A 16,948-nucleotide genomic window follows, 5' to 3' on the forward strand; every position below is an offset into this window, starting at 1 on the left:
CCAAGGGCAAAAAACAAACTAAAAAATTCAATAGGAAAACAAAAAGCAAACATGTCTGACAACTACAAGATAAAGTCAAAACCAGCACCATCAAAGCAAACACTATTCCGGACAAAGTCAAACTGGCAGCAAAGACTTTTTTCAAGGCTGTTGCAGTAGTGGAGAGAGGCCGGCACTCAGTCTGAACTCTGCTTCACTCACTCAGAGGGCAGACGAGCTCCCAAGAGCTGGGATGGGGGAATTTCTGTGTCATCCATATTCGCTTTACCCAAAGGAAAAGTAAGCTTTCTCCTGTCTTCATGGCGAGAGCTAGTTTTGTAACGTGGAACCAGGCTCCTTGAAGTTACTCTTCTACTCTAGAACAGAGACTGAGAGATAGCACCGCTGTCTTCCTCAATGATTACATTCCAAAGGATGGCTCCTGGGTCCTTAAAAAAAACATCCCTGGGTTGTAGAACCGGCAAGAGGTTCTTAAAAAGATTTACATCTCAATGGGGCAGAGGAAGGATTTATAGTTACAGGCTTTCTGAAGTAAATGCTCTAAGAAAATGGGGGGGTGGGGGCGAGAGGGTAGGAGCCTGGAGTGAGGAAGAAGTCTGTCTAAGGTTTAGTCCAGCTGAGGGCAACCTTAAGGCTGTTTTGGTCAACACTTAGTTTTTACATAGTTTTAATCACAGAAACAATGTGTGGCCTAAACACACTTGGAAAGAAACCTACAAGAGAGATTACTGAGTGCCATTCCTGGTGGATGAGAATGTCTCATTCCTACATTTATGAAAATGAGATAGAACGAAATGAAGAGGAAACTTCAGCCTAATACGGGAAGGTACGTAGGCAGACCCCACACTCCCCTGAGTGAAATACTAGACAGGAACAGGGTAGGGCACAGAGGGAACCCAGGGAGGTATGATGTCCATTTTTAAGTCTCTGACGTTAAGTCCACATACTTGAAAACGTCTTGGATACTTCATACAGGGTTGTTGCTCACAATCATATGGCAGCTGTCATTGTCAGTACCCAGTGTCCATCAGCCAAGGTGAGTAGGCCCCTGATGCTGTGCCTTCACACGCATAGCTGCATAGAGTGGATCTTGGACTGGGACACTCACCCTGGTGGCATTCATATAAACTAATCTGGAATTGCAAGGGTACCCATGCCCCTACTGCTCTGTGTGTCACTCCCTACCACCCAAGAGGCTGGAAACTTCCAGCTATGGTAGAGAGGGACAGGCAACTTATTATCCACCTCTAAACTCAGTTAAAAGCTATTTTAAAACCTGCCATGTGAACAGGACTTTGACCAAGTAAGAGGTTCCTAAATCTTATTTTAGGTTGAGTTACTTTGAACCATATGATCTCAGGATTCTCCTGTCAGTTTTCTGATGAGTAAACTGATGACGAAAGAAGAAATATCATTATGTAAAATGAGATTAGCAGACTAGTAAGGTGATACACTTCTAGAATTATGTACCTAGAACTGTAAATTACCACTCTTAAGAAAACTTTAAAAGACTTCAGATAGGTATAACACAAGAGGACAGAGGCCTGGGGTTTAATTATTATTCTTCCCCTTACCATTGTAACTGTAAATAGATTCATCAACCCGGTGAACCTTGTTTTCCTCATTTAACAAGGGCTAGGGCAGAGGAGCTGGTTTACAAGGCCCTGTAGAGTCTGACTTTCTGATTTCTGCTGGAGGTTGGAGATTTTAGCAAGCTGGGCTTGGTGTTCTTTTTAAATGACAAAATGCTGTGGATGTGTGAGTCTACAGCTCCTGAAGTGTGTACTCTTCATCCACCGTGCCTGTCCTACTTGTGACATTGCTTGTTTCATGATGCCTTAATTTCGTTGCATGTTTTTGGGGCTAATGGCAAGCATATCTATTTGTGAAGCATAAACTCCAGTCAAATATTACTATGAAAGTTTGGTGTTGTAGTGGTTTGTGTGATAGAAGAAAATTAAGGGCAATTCCTACAAACTTTCAACACAAGAATCTGATATTTCATACAGCTTTAAATAGTTCTTAGAGTCAAGTGCAAGAATTTGGTTTTGGTCACGTGTGCCATTTGATGAAATCGTTTTGCTTGTAAACTCTGTGCAGCAACTATATTTCATCTTTATGATGTAAGAAGTAAAACATCCCTCCATGGAAAGTTTATTAGTCCAGATATTAAATATATTCAAAGTTAACCCCATAATATAATGAGAAGTATTTTGCTAGGCCAAAAAAAAAAGTCAATATTTCAAAACCAATTACAACAAATCTATAGGAAGAGTTTTATAAATAAGATTTAGTGCTAAAGAACAGAAACTTGTAAAAAGTTTTTTTTTTTTTCTTTTGGCAGTTATGATCATTCTGTTGATCCTAATCGTAATATGCTAGAGCAGAAGAAATCACAACTCTGCTACCTTTGCAAGTGCTATATTCATTTTTATTCAGTGACTACACAGTATTTAGCATCACAAATCCTTTCCATCCCTCCCTCCACTCCAATAATGAATCCTAGTTAGACTTGATCATTTGACCAGAGCTTGCCAGCAGTTGGTGTTCGTTGTTAGGCCTGTGTTCTGCATCTTTCTCAATGCTTTTACCATTGCGAAATGAAGACAATTCCTTCTGTTTCACAATTCGTACTCAAAATTTCATGTGCTTTCCGTTCAGTCAACAGATATGGAGGGACTCTCATATTCTCGAGAAGGGTTTAAAGCTCTTTCTCTTTTGGATATTGACAATTATTCTTCCCATTGGAAAGTTGGAACCTAATACCGAGGCCTGGATGGGGAAGTCGTGGGGTGTTACAACCTGGAGGGAGAGGGACGCCGTGTGGTGCAGGTATACCCTGAGCTCCGTCTTGGAACGCCAGTTTGCAGAGAGCCTTTCCTGAAAGCCCAGCTACCTAAACCTGATCTGTTCACCTTATGGCCCAGGTGACTTTTTCTTCCTTTCACTTTAGACGATTTCATTTATTTATTTTTATTCCTGGACCTCTTGTCAAATTCCAGCTCTAACCAGGTGTCCTATTATAGCATTTTCGTGCCGCTGCTTTTGCCAGCAGACGTGTATTCCAGATTAATCAGTTGTCTCCTAGACTGAGAGCAAAGCCATTTGGATGTCTTTTTAATAATATTTTACTCTACTTCTGATAGATTAAATTACTTCTGCTCCAGTACACAACTGTGTTTCCTGGGTTTCTCTTGCCTGGCAATGCCAGATAAGTAACACATTCTTACTCTCCATTTCTTTTTCCCCACCTTGTGTTTTTGTTGTTCTTGGTGGTGCATGTGTTTAATAAAGCACTAAAAACATGATTTTTTTCCCAAGTCATAAACAAGTTTGATGAGGTCTAGAGACACCCAGATCATGTGATTTCAATAGGAGATATCATAGGTGCATTAGCAGTTTAGTTCCAAATTAAGACATTTGACAGATGGGTATATACATATGTTTGGTTTGACAAAATTTAAATTTCAGAAGATGACCTTTTACCGACTTCATCTCTACATTCTAGGCTAATTCTTCCATTCAGAGACAAAGATAAAATCAGCTAAAGTAATACAAATTAAGAAATAATTTTATTTGTAACTTTTCCGTAGATAGTGTTACATGATTGTCTTTGGTATTAACTTGGAGAAATGTTTGCATTCCCTCACACATTCCAGCCCCTGTTTAGTCGCTCCATCTTCTTAGGCAATCAGTTTCAGGTTCTTCATAGCTGAGTGACGTTAGGAAAGTGTTCTACATTTCCTGGGCTTCCAGTTTGGCGTTAATTTGTGAAGTCTTTCCTAGCTCTTCTAGATTCTGTTATTCCAGGACAGGGCAGTATTTTAAAAATTAACTCCTTATGCAGATCTTAGAGAAGTGAATAAATACACATACAGACAAGCTTGTAGCTTTACCTTCTCTTTAGCATGCGATTCCACATCCACCTGTCCTAAAACTGAAGAGCATAATCTAAATACACCATGCAAATAAATGTAGCAGTTATTTGTTATCGAGGCAACTGGTTGATTCTATTCCAAGATCAGCTCCTCCAAGAAGCAGAGACCTGCCTGCTGCATTTGTTGTCCCCTTGTTCTTAACTGTTGCTTGTTTTTATTCTTCTTTGGAAATCAGTCTGCCATCCACCATTTGCATTTTCTATTCCCAGTGAAAAGGATTTTATATGATTTTGGTTTTGTTCCCGTCACTTAAAAGAAAGGACACCCAAAAGCAAAGGCATCAATCACCTTTTTGAAGATCCTGGGAAGTTATTGTTTATGTGTTGGTGGTGGATCTGTTCCACCCTGCAAAGGGCAGGATTACTAGATTAGGAGCATGGTTAGGAAAACACAGCAATCATTAACCTTATCGCTTTCCCAACAGAGAAAGGCAGTGCAGCAACTGGCCGAAGCCAGTGGCAGTTTGAGAGCATAAAAGATCAATACAACGGAGCCCAACACAGGATAAAGCAGGTTGCCAGGGCCTTGGCATGGATTTAAAATAATGTTCTATAAACAGTTACCCTCAAAAAATGGAAATCAGTAAAACTATCTAATAAAATGGCTAGAGAATTCCAAATCTTATAATATATTCCCTCATGTTTTGTTTGAGGAGGATTTTGTTTGCTTTAGAAATCTCTTGACTTATTTCTTTACCTCTAATTTTATATTTACTGGCATCATTCCCCTTAGTTGCTCAGAGTAGAGTTAAAACCACTACATTTTACTTGTTGGGTTATTAAAATTACATTATAGGTTCTCTCTGAGTGGGGCAGCTCTACATAGATGATTTAACAGTAAATGTTTTTCAAAAAACTCCACCCCAACAAGGAAAGGAGACTTACTGGGCAAGAACCCAAGACCTAGGGGTGAAGCAAATGTAGGAGAGAAGTCCAGGCAGAGGCGATGCAGCACGGTGCTTAATCTCGTGTCCTCTCTTCCTGCTTCTCAGTGAGAGAGTCCTGCGATTTAAGAGTGTCCCTGAGCACTTTACTAAATGTTCTGTGGTTTTCTAGGGCCTTAAGTACCAGCATTTGACTGGCCCATGCCGTCAGCAACGGGGCCAGCAGCAGACAGATGTTTAAGAAGTCGGAGACCTGAGAGCCACGCGCAGGTCTGCGGCTGTTTACAGCCATGAATACTGGAATGTTGGCACGTGCACGCTGGGAAATGTAATCTCGTATCTTCCTCACATTGAGATAATGAGAGAAGATATTTTTCCCCAGAGTACCTGAACATTACCTCAAGAGACTATTTAAATTATTGAATCAGACTAAGCTTTAATGTGTAGTGATTATTTAGTTGAATGCTTATCATGCACACCAGCTAGTGGGGACTCCTGGTGAGGACAAGATTGGCTATGGGCAAAATTTTAAAAGTTCTCTTTTGGCTAGATATTAATTGCAGTATAAGATAAATCTTGTGCCTTCTACATAAAAAAAAGAAGCGTGTGAGAGTGAAAGAACTTGTCCGCGTTTGGCGAGAGAAGCAAGGTCAGTGTGATTAGAGAGGAAGGATCAAGGAGAGAGGGGTGGCTCAGGGCTGAGGACGCAGCAGGGGCCAGCACTGGCAGAGCCGCATAGGTCACGCTAAGACTTCCCACTTCATCCTAATTGCAGTAGAGAGTCAACAAAAAGAAATTTAAGCAAGGAAGTAGTACAAGTAGTACAATCAGGTTTTTATTTTTAAAAATAGCTGTGGTTTCTACGTGAAGAGTAGATTCAAGTACAGAGGTTTAGCTAAGGACCCAACAAGAGGTGCTTGTCACTTCAGCCACGGTGGAGCCAGGAGATAGACAAGAGGATAGATTCCAGAAGAGTTTTCGCGAGCGATGTGTAGATAATTTGTAGTTGCATATTTTCACACACGTACTGTTCCACCTATGAATAGACCAGTTAATACTGTCACAGTCCATTAGAGCTGCTATAACAAAGTACTGTGGTTTCTGAACAACAGAAATTTCTCACAGTTCTGGAGGCTGTGAAGTCCATGGTCAGACCACCAGCAGGTTTGGTGTCTGGTGAGGGCCGGTTTCCTAGTTGGCTCTCTTTTCTTTGTAAACTCACATGGTGGAAGAGGCCAGCTAGCTCTGTGGGGTCTCTTTTATAAAGACAATAAATCCCATACATCAGGGCTCCAGATTAATGACCTAATCACCTCCCAAAAGCCCCACTTCCTAATACCATCACCTTGGTGGTTAGGATTTCAACATAGTGTGATTTGGGGGGCATGCAGACATTCAGTCTATATCATAAACACAAATGTGTGTATATAGAATATGTATTTATGAAATTACTCAGAAAAAAAGAGTAAAAAAATACGCCAAAATGTTTAGAGTGAATATATTCAAGGTGGTAGGATTTAGGGCAATTTTTGTTTCTTTATATTTTCTCTTTTTCTAATATTCTAATATATATTCATTGTAAAATACATATTTAAAGGTAACATATGTTAATGAAATATTATAGAAATTATAAATAGGACGAGTACCAAGAGAAACATAACTAGAAAACTGTTTCGCAATAGTCAAATATGATAGTGCTTTTACCATAAAAAATAATTTTTAAAGAAGGTTTTCTCAGTTTGTCTATGAATTATGCATAGCTCTTAAAAAATGAGAAGGTAGCAATTAATAATGTGGTTGATTTAATTAAATACCCTTTGCTATTAAATGGCACTAGAATTCAATACTGCAACTGTTTTAAAATTAAATTAATGCCAGTGACCTGCAAATGAGATGTGATATGCACTATTTCTATTTTCTCTTCTTCCCTGTTTTAAAGTTGCACATATCTTTTTTCATTTTTCTAATTTTTATTTTTTAAACATAATGTTCAAGAAGAATTATCTCCAGATTGCCAGGTTGGAATCAGTTGAGAGTTCCAAACTAAATTTAAAATTTATATCTAGACAAATTTGCTTTTTCAAAATTTAACAGTTATTTTTCTAGATTGTCTGCATGAAAATCTAGGGCGTTCTTACTTAGGGGTTGGGTTCTTCATAAGCGTTAATCAATCCTATGTGAAAACAAGCCAATTATATTTACCTGTGTACTCCCCATTAATATCAGATAATCAGTCCGTACTAGAAATACTGAACAAATATGCAACAGTCAGTTGACAATAATTTTGTTTCCCGGTCTTCTCTTAAATAATGTCTAAGATGATAAATATAAAATGTTTAATGACAGAGGAAATATCTTGATACTTTAGGTCATATACATACACATACACAAATAATAAAATAATAGGGACAGGGGAGAAATGTCATGAAATTACAATCGAGGATAACACCTGAAAATTATATTTACAAAAACTTCACTAGCAACAAATATAAAGCTAAATTATTTCTTAAAATTTAATTTAGAATTTAGCTCTGCATATGGCTACATAATCTGCATTGCTTCTGCTATACTAGGTAACTCTTTTTATTGGAATTTGTTGTGTTAATTTCTTCTATTATCATTTATATGGTTTTTAGATATACTAAGCCATAGTAATATACTTATTTAAGTAGCAAAGGGCCCTAAGCAGCCTTTTGCAAATAGTGCTAAATCATGAGAATACTAATATTTTACAATGCTATAGGAAGTTAATGAACCAGATTTTTCTCTAAAAGGAGTATTCCTTTGGTTTTTGCCTAACACAGAATCCTAATGGACAAGCAAGACAAATTATTTAATGTGTGAAATACTCATATACCTACTGAAAGGATTGCATCAAATGTGAAAATATCTTCTCTGGCTATCTACATTATCTGCAAGAGGAAATCTTTGCAAGGTGTAAAATGCTGTAGACATTTCTGGTCTATCTGAATTGAGCATATTTCTTTCAAAGATAAATGTGAATGTAAAATACAGAAGTGTAACTGGGAGATATCTCATGCTTTCCTTGACCCTCAGGACGTCTGGGAGTGCTGTTCTCATCTAGTGGCCAGTGTCAGCTCTTGCACATCTGCCAGCATGGCCTTGTTGGCAACCTGCAGCCAGCCTGTCTTTTGTCTTGTGCTCAGTCACTTGCCTGTCATGATTATCCTAGCAGGACAGAATTTCTTTTTTTTTCCTTTTTTTTCTTCTCTTTTCTTTTTTTTTTAGGCGAGGCAACCCTTGGTTGACCTCACAGATTGCAAGGACCTTGTCAGCTGACAATCCCTTAAATTTTTTTTTAAGTTTTTACGCCTACAGCACCTGGTTTTCCTAGGTGGTCTCCCATCCAAGTACTAACCAGGCCCGACCCTGCTTAGTTTCCAAGATCAGATGGGATCAGGCTCATTCAGGGTAACACGGCCATAGACAGGACAGAGTTTCTTTAGGTCGTACAGTTGTCACCCCAACACGATGTTTTCCTGGGAAACTTCTCACTGTTAACTATCCAAACAGTAATACCTTCCCCATTTCCCATACCCCAGGAAGAACTGTCGTCATCCTGGCTTGCCTAGTAGCTCTTACATCTCCTGGGAGAATAAAGTGGACTCTCAGGTGGGGCACTATTCTCAGTCTCTTGTAGCTGTCACTTTGCTTATCTATACTCCCGATTAGGAAGGAATCTTGAGGCAAGAACCAGTCTCCTCCATTTCATATTCCTGGAACAATGCAAGGTTTGGTTCATAGGAAGCACTCAACAATTCCATAAGTTGCCACTTTTGATTTTCACAGCTAACCATGCGAATTAAGTCCTGTATTCATTTTATGAAAGTATAAACCTAGATTCAAATTATTTAAGTGATTTTTCCAATATTATTAGTATAATCGAGCCTGAAAATAATTGTTTGATTCTCAGTGATAATATCTAGAATCGAGAGAATAATTCTGAGAATTAAAGAACTATAAAAAACCTTTCAAAGTGTTTTAAAATGAGAGGTGGAATGAAGACTAAATTATTCTTTTTTAATTATGAATTTCTTAAATGTATTTTTTCTGCGCATATATATATAGTAGGAAAGTCAAAAGTCATGTTAATTTAGGAAATAGGAACCTATTGCATCATTGCCTCTCATTTGTTATTTAAGGGAACTGACTTATAACACCAGAGCAAAAATAAATTTTAAAAAATTCTGCAACTCAAAGCATTTTGCCCTTAAATCAGACTTATATGATTTTATATCACCTAAGAATATATTTGGTTTTGGTGTGTTCTTTCATATATTAATTCAATATGTGTTCCCTGCTTGCATGTGCTAAGCACTGACTCTCTGTTTAATCTTACCTTAGTTTTATACTTGTTAAAATATTGTCCCATACTATATATTTCTAATTCAGATGGAATTAATTTTCTTCGGTGATTTTTCAGGGTTTATTTAAGTTTTGGATTTTCTGTAAAATTCTTAGTTTAAGTGAAGTATATGTTTAGCCAGAGCTACGCATTCCTCTCATTTTTTGAAATGACGTTATTTACACAAGGTTTTCATCTCTTCTATTGAATTATAGAGTATTTTGTAATAGTTACTGCTTTGTTTTAGAATTATAATATAGGACATATATTCAAAATGTAGTTTTGTATTTGAACAAAATCACAAATATATTAATTTTGCCAAGACCGCTCCCCAACAGTTAAAATAGTTGCTTTCTAACTTTAAGAACACAACTAAATTTAATTTAAGGATTTAAAATCTAAGCAGGATTGGTGCTGCTTCATCAGGAGTGCATTGGATGGTTTATAAACCGAACCCCAGAATGGCTAAAAGAAGGTTTCTCCCAGAGCCCATTAACCTTCAAGAAGCCTTAGCCTTTCTTTTCTGACAGGAGCGAAGTGAACAGGATTTTAATAAAAGTCCTGCAGCAGCTGCGTCGGAAGGGTCAGAGCTCATGATAAAGCTGCCAACACTGCAACTTTAAGAAAACATCCTGACGACCTTTAATAACACTGGGTCTGCCAGTGCTCATTGTGGAGGATCTGTATTTTAAAATCCCACTTGAGAAACCCATCCCTCATCTGACGGGATCATGGTCTTTAATCTTATTTTTGGTGTGCAGGAGTTGACTGCCCGCCCTGTGGAAAGTGGCCTTTTGTGCGGTTCTGACAATCTCAGGAAGTGCCTTCCTGTGATAGGAAGGTATACCTATTCTCAACTTTGACTTTCTGATCATCCATTCCATTGATACTAAGTGCTCAGCATGTTCTAAAAGTGGAAGGAACTTAATATCACTTGGTTCACCAAAGCTTCTATTCCACGTATTTTCATTTTTGTCCCTTAATCTCTCTTCAACCTTTTATAAATTGAATAACCCTGAAACTGGAATCAGCAGAGATACACAAAAGTAACTTCAGTATCTATGTATGCACTAGTAGAACAGAAGTAAAATTATCACTATAAATTTATCAGGTGTTAGAACTCCCATTTAATAGTGAGTAATCAAAGACTTTAAAAAAAATAAATAATTTGCTCAAGTTACGCAGGCAATAAATTAGCAGTGCCAGAATTCACCGTTTTCAGATCACTCAGTTTTGAAAACTCATGCTACTTACTGTCTCTAAGACATACATGTACATTTCTGGCCTCATCATCTCAGTTTAAATCAATTTAAATAGCTCTTCAGAAGCTTGCATAATGTTATGGGTAAAAAAGAAAAGCTCGATTTAAAGTATTTCAGAGCACAGCAGTAGAGGAACTTTTAAATTTGTTTTATGAAGTAATTTCAACAATGACAAGTCTCACAAAGATTTTACCAAAACAAGAGGAAAAAACAAAAACTCAGACTGCTCTCACCTATGAATATCAATGCAAAAATCTTAAATAAAATATAATGAACAGAATTCAACAGCACATTCAAATTAATATTACATCATGACCAAGTGAGGATCATTCCAGGAATGCAAGGTGATTCAGTATTAGGAAGTCTGATGACATGAATCATTATATTAATAAAGTCCATAAGAAAAACAATGTGACCATTTTGGGGGATGTTGAAATTGAATTTGACAAAATTCAATACTAGTTCTTAAAAATAAATAAATAAGCTCTGTTACAAAGGAATTGATGAACACTTCTTTAACATGATTTTATGTGTATATCTTTATCTGTAATATCTATATCTCCGAAAGCCAGCATTCAGCCAGCATCTGTCACGAGAACAGCGTTGGAGACATTCCCACTGGAACAAGATAACACCACCCACTATTTTTACTATGACTTACCATTATGTGGGAGATACATAACAAAGAAAGCAATTAGATGCATACGACTTGAAAAGAAAGGCATCAAACTACCTCTCTTTGCAGATGATATGATTATTTATCTGAAAAACGGGGAGAAATCAATGGAATAACTACTAGATACAAAGAGATAATTCAGGAAGATAGCAGGATATAACTCTAACATACAGAAACCAATAGGCCATATAGAATTAAACAAAAACAGATTTAAAGATGTAATGGAAGGGAACAGAAAACTCCTTACCTCATTTCAGATAATAGTAATTTCCAAGCATTTTTTTTTCATTTGGGAAGTAGGGGCAAGTGTGGCATGTGCAGAGAGCAATATGAGGGTTTTGTGTTTCAGCAGAATGGGAAGGGAAGAGAAAGGGAGAAAACCCAACAGAAGACTGTGAATGGTGGAGAGTGAAGTTGGTTCTTAGGAAGATTGTGCCCAAAACGCAAGTGGGGCTTTGGAAAGCCTGCTTACTCTTGCTGTTTCGGTTTGCTTTAAAGCTCGGCTTAAATTTTCCCTTCAACCAACGTTAATTTTGAAGTTAATCATTTTGAAAGTGGGCTTTGAATGTACCTGGGGCACATTCGTCCCATCGGAAAAGAACCACTGTACTTGTGATTCTCATATTCCTCCTTTTTGTTTTTGCAGTTTTTCATTTCCTGAGTTTCACTTAAGAGAAAACGGGTTATTTGGAAGGCTTTTATTGGAACTGACCATAAGATCTTACCTGGTAGATCTGTCCATGCAACTGGCTGGACCAGGGCTGTGGAACTGAGGTTTGACCTCATGTTTCTATGTCTCGTTAGGTCAGTCCAGCAGAAATTTTTGTTTTCTACACATTCAATTGCTCGGCTAAATCCATTGACTTATTTCTATGGAGCAGAATTTTGGTGGGCTTTTTGCGGGGTGTGGGGATGGATTTCTATTATGGTGGTGTATATCTTGAGTTAACATCAATCATGACAAGTCAAAAATGAATTCCAGATGTACACAGAAGGGAAACGCTAAAGATTTCACTTGCTTTTTAATGTAGATATATTCAGTGGAAACTTGTCATTCCACTTGAAAAGGAAATGTTTATAAGTGAGATCTGCTTTGCCGTTGTAAAACAAAAACAATCAACACTGAAAAATGAAATGCTCAGTGATAAACCCAAATTTGGACTTGAGCAATTAGGCTTGGGATTACATTTTTCCTGCTGAGGGATAAGTCCCTAAAAACCTACAGTTCATTAATTATCTGGAACACTGAGAAAGATTCAACTGTTTTACGTAAATGATAATGCCACAATAACTTAGAATAAAAGTAGATGCAAGAATCTCTAACCAGAAGCAAATTATAGCCTATCAGTTTTTCTATAGGGCAATCATACCACTTTTAAGTAAGATGATAAATCAGCAGAAATGAGCTGTTTGCAATTAAAATTAAGCATGCCAAATCATTTCACAACCATTTATAAAATTGAGTGCCTGTTAATAAAACAGATTTTTATTGTTATTACCTTCTTTAAAATTATTTCCATTTTAGATGAATTATTTTATTGAAAATGGCCCAGCTTTGGACGATTCTGAAATTTAATTATCCTTAGTTTGGAAAAAACTGTAAATGTCTCCATGATTTTCACCTCTTCACCCTGTAATCTTAAATGTTAAGCGAGGGTTCTACTGGCTCCAAATCTATAAATTGAACAGTCATCATTAGTGAATGACTTGTTTTTTGACTTACTAGATATATTTTTTTCTGTTTCTAGTGAACTGAAGAGTAGTAAAATAACTAGTTCAGTATAATTTACAATGTTATATATCACTTTGTAATAGCTGTGATAGAACAGAGATTACAGTATAACCTTACTGTCAAATCTTTGGTGAAGTCTCCATTTCTTAAAGCTAGAATTAGAGATCGAATGCCTAATTAGGAAATAGCAGCATATAAGTGGATATAGAGTTAACTTCTAGAAATGTGAACAGCATAACATCTGTCTAACATTAATGCCATTATTAATCAGATAAAAAAATAATTTAAGTAACTCTCGCCTCTTCCAGTTTTGCTCTTGAAGGTCTAGCAATGATAGATTCCTTACATGCACAATTCACCAAGCTGTTAAAAGCCATCATAGCTGTCCTTGCCCAGGCTGTCCTCATGTCTAGGGGTACCTTCTTAGATTCTTAGCTCTTACCTTCCTGCAAACAGCTCAGGCACCATGTCCAAAGAGCTTTAATGACTAGCCACCCCACCCCGCCGTAGCATCCTGTACATAACCACCATGTATCCTCCCACAGAATTCTGTCCGTGCCTCCACAGCAACACCACATCCCCTCAGAATCCCCAGTGCTTCATATACTGCAGGGAACAGGGTAGGTGCTTAATAAGTATTCCTCCCAATTATAAACAAGGTATAAAGTGTTGCCTGCTTCTCATCAGTTATTTTTTTCAGTGAACCTTAAAGACATCTTCTCTGGAAAGCATTTTATTTCCAACCCCTGATAATGTTAATCCATTTTCTTATACTGCAATTTCATTTTTTGGTTAAAATGGAAATTCTCAAATACAGTCCTAAAGATAACAGTATATTCAATTCCATACAAAGACAAATAGGACAGTCTTTAGCAGTTTATCTTGGAAGAAAATCCAATTAATGAAATAGTTGTTGTACACCATGCTACCCAGGATTTCTATAAACAAGTTAAAGTCCTTAAATGAGAATAAATTTGAGATGATTTATTTCTATGCTCTTTCTTATCCAAGTGTTAACATAAATAGTGATAATGGTGGGTAATCAACTGGAGACTGTCTTCTAATAAACATACCAAGAGAAGAAGTAACAATAGTGAGCATATATTGAAAGTCAAAAGAAATGGTAAGATTTTTTTTGGAATTGACACATCGTTAAATGGGTTATGTTCAGTCTTTACTAAAACAAGATATTAGACTGTGATGAAAGAACTAATATGCAAACCACCTCCCAAAATTTATTGACATTTATGAAATTAGATTTGTGCACTGGACTCTTCTTTTTTTAAACATAAAAAGAAACAAGTGTGAACACTAGAAAACAGAAATTAAGGATATTAATCTGAGAATTCTGTCACTGGCAATAACAAGCTGTGAGACCTTTAGAAAGCTTTTAGTGTATTGGCTATAATTATATGCACCTCCGAAGGAAATGTTCGGAACAGATCTTTTTTTTTTTTTTTTTATTAACTATTTACAACCTGTAAGTTCTTTGATTCCATTTGTGCTAAAACGTCTCATACTGTTCTCCTCGATTCAGTAATTCATCACCATGCACTTATCGGGGACCTACAATGTCTCAGATGCTGACCCAGGTCTTTCAGAGATAACTGACCTAAAGAAATTTAAAATCTGGTTGAGTTACAGTAAAATAATTATGGGATAAAACAGAACTGTATGTGGCGAGACTGTTAATCCATTATCCTCTGGCCTTGTAAAGGATAATGGCCTGCTTTCCCTCAGACATTTTCAAATCCTCTATCTCTGTTAGCATAGCTCTCTTTTTGTTACTCCTTTGAGAGCCAAAATCTATAGCCTTTTTGCAAACAATATCTGTCACAAACTGCCTCTGATAGAGAGATTTGTAACCAGCTTAATTCACAACAAACACTGCCTTCAAAGAGCCTAGCATGTTTTCCAGAAAAAAATAAACAGTGAGGATAATAACAAAAGTGTAGCAGCAGCAATTGTTTAAATCGCTTACGACACTATTTGTTTGGAAACAGCTATAAAAATAATGTCAGAAATATTCATTTTAATTTCTTTTTTGTTCAAATACTAAAAATTTGCATAAACACGATATACCTATTTGGACCCAGCATTAAAAAAAAGGAAAGTAAGAGAGCCAGATATTAGAGAAAATGTGCCCAGACAAAAGGCATTCAAATTGTTTTTCAGACAATAAATACATGTTTTGTTTATTTGTTTATGGGGAAGTAAGAATTATTTATCTGTCTATTATGTGCTTCCTAAAGATTTCTAGTTTGCAACTATGACCCTCCATTGTAACTTATGACAACTATGTAGTGTTTTAAAAGTACTAGACAGATATCTGTGCCCAAGTCCTAACTGCCATAAATATGCACTGTGACGACCTTGGATCCTATTTAATTTCATTGAATTTTCAGTTTTTAATTCTTTCATCTATAAAATAAGAGATTAAACAAGGAAGTCCGTGATTATTTCTAGCCATAAAATTTTACCATTCTCTTTCAGTGGTTTGAATTTTCTTTTAACCCAGAAGTAAACAGATATGATTTTTTGAATGAAAAAAAAAAAAACTTTAAAAAATCAGCAAAACACACACACACACATACACAATGATAACTTCATGTCATCATGATCTTAAAAGGTTGACTTCAGGTTTGGAACAAAAATTTAAGAATCTTCAACAATACAGTGGAAGTGGGTATAACATTACATATCTCAGGCTGTGTAAACAATCTGCATGGGAAAGGGGCTTAATTATAATCACTCTCACCTAATATGTATTTTATTTGAGGTTTTTCTTCTATCTACAGTTTTTTAAAATTATAGTGGTGATAGTAGTCTCTCCTAAGATTATCTATGCCTGAATAGTTCATTCTTATAGGGATGTTTGAGTTCATTTCTAGACTGCTGACTTTTTAAAAAATTTAAAACATTGTCTACATGGTATACAAATTGCTCAACTCAAGTGTAAAGCGGTGGATTTGTTACCAGGGTGTGAGTGGGCTCTAATCTTTTTGGCTGTTACATTTTAAAATGTATCAGATCCTCTGGTTGGACAGGATCAGTTCTGGTTTTCAAAGCCTTGGGCCTAATGTCTGCATGTCTTAGGAAAGCCCAGGCATTCTGTGTTCCAAAGTCCAGGGAGTCGTAACTGAACACATTATGTAATAATGGCATCTCTTCTCTGGTTCAATTTCTTACTGGTTGCTATTTTATTATTTTGGGGGAGGGGAGGGGTAAAGCTTATTACATCCCCTGGATACAAGGTCAACTTCGAATGGGCATTTTTTTAAAAATTAACCATATCTACTGTGTTTATGTGTCTATGTGTAGCTTACGTGAAAACATTGCCATCAAGATATCTAGAAAACAAAGATCTATTAATTCTGTATTTCTACCTGAGGAGAATATATTTTCTTTAATTTAATGTATTCTATGTAGGCCATTGGGAGCCATTTGTGTGTCTCCATTTTTTAGAATACTGGTTTCAACATGTGTTATACTTTTTAAACCTGATCACACTGAAAATAGGACATTTTAAATGTTCTCTATTAGTGAATATTTGGGAGACCAGAATGCAATGATGCCTATCTAAGGGGATGTTTTCAGTTTGATTTCAGGATTGTAAGAAGTGGTGAACCAGTTAAAAAAAGAGCACTTCATATAGTGTAATTTTTCGTGCAAATTTTTCTAATTTGTTTAGTTTACATCAGTTACTTTAAAATATGAGAATGGCTTGGATGCCTTTGGAAGCATAAATTGTAAAATAATTTAACTATTGTTTTCGTGATAGTTTTATTAATAATATAACTTCCTTTAAAATATTTAATCATCCTAATCGAATGAAAATACAATTTTATAGTATCCTATAAAAGTTTCTCATACTATTCCTTTCTTTAATAAAAGAAATCTGTAAATTTAGGGGATGTTATTCTTATATTAACTATTTTATCTTTTTGGTATTTTTTGTGATCCATTAATTTGTCAGTATACTATCTTTAACTAGTGTGTTTCCTCCTGTTTGGACTATTTTAATAGTTATGTCAATATTTAAAGGCTTCGCCAATTTTTCAGATTAAAGGGCTTACGTTAGATGTGTGTGG

General features: G+C 36.3%; 1 protein-coding gene and 1 pseudogene across 1 annotated transcript in view; one reads left to right on the plus strand and one right to left on the minus strand.

Annotated features, from left to right (window-relative positions):
- Positions 1 to 16,948, plus strand: part of CNTNAP2 (contactin associated protein like 2) — a 1,200,002-nt gene that overhangs the window by 497,616 nt on the left and 685,438 nt on the right. The gene's annotated exons all lie outside the window — the stretch shown is intronic.
- On the minus strand, positions 8,152 to 8,270 carry LOC111743363 (annotated as a pseudogene).

Source organism: Pteropus vampyrus, unplaced genomic scaffold (assembly GCF_000151845.1).
Source record: "Pteropus vampyrus isolate Shadow unplaced genomic scaffold, Pvam_2.0 Scaffold112, whole genome shotgun sequence".
In the NCBI taxonomy this organism is placed as follows: Eukaryota; Metazoa; Chordata; class Mammalia; order Chiroptera; family Pteropodidae; genus Pteropus; species Pteropus vampyrus.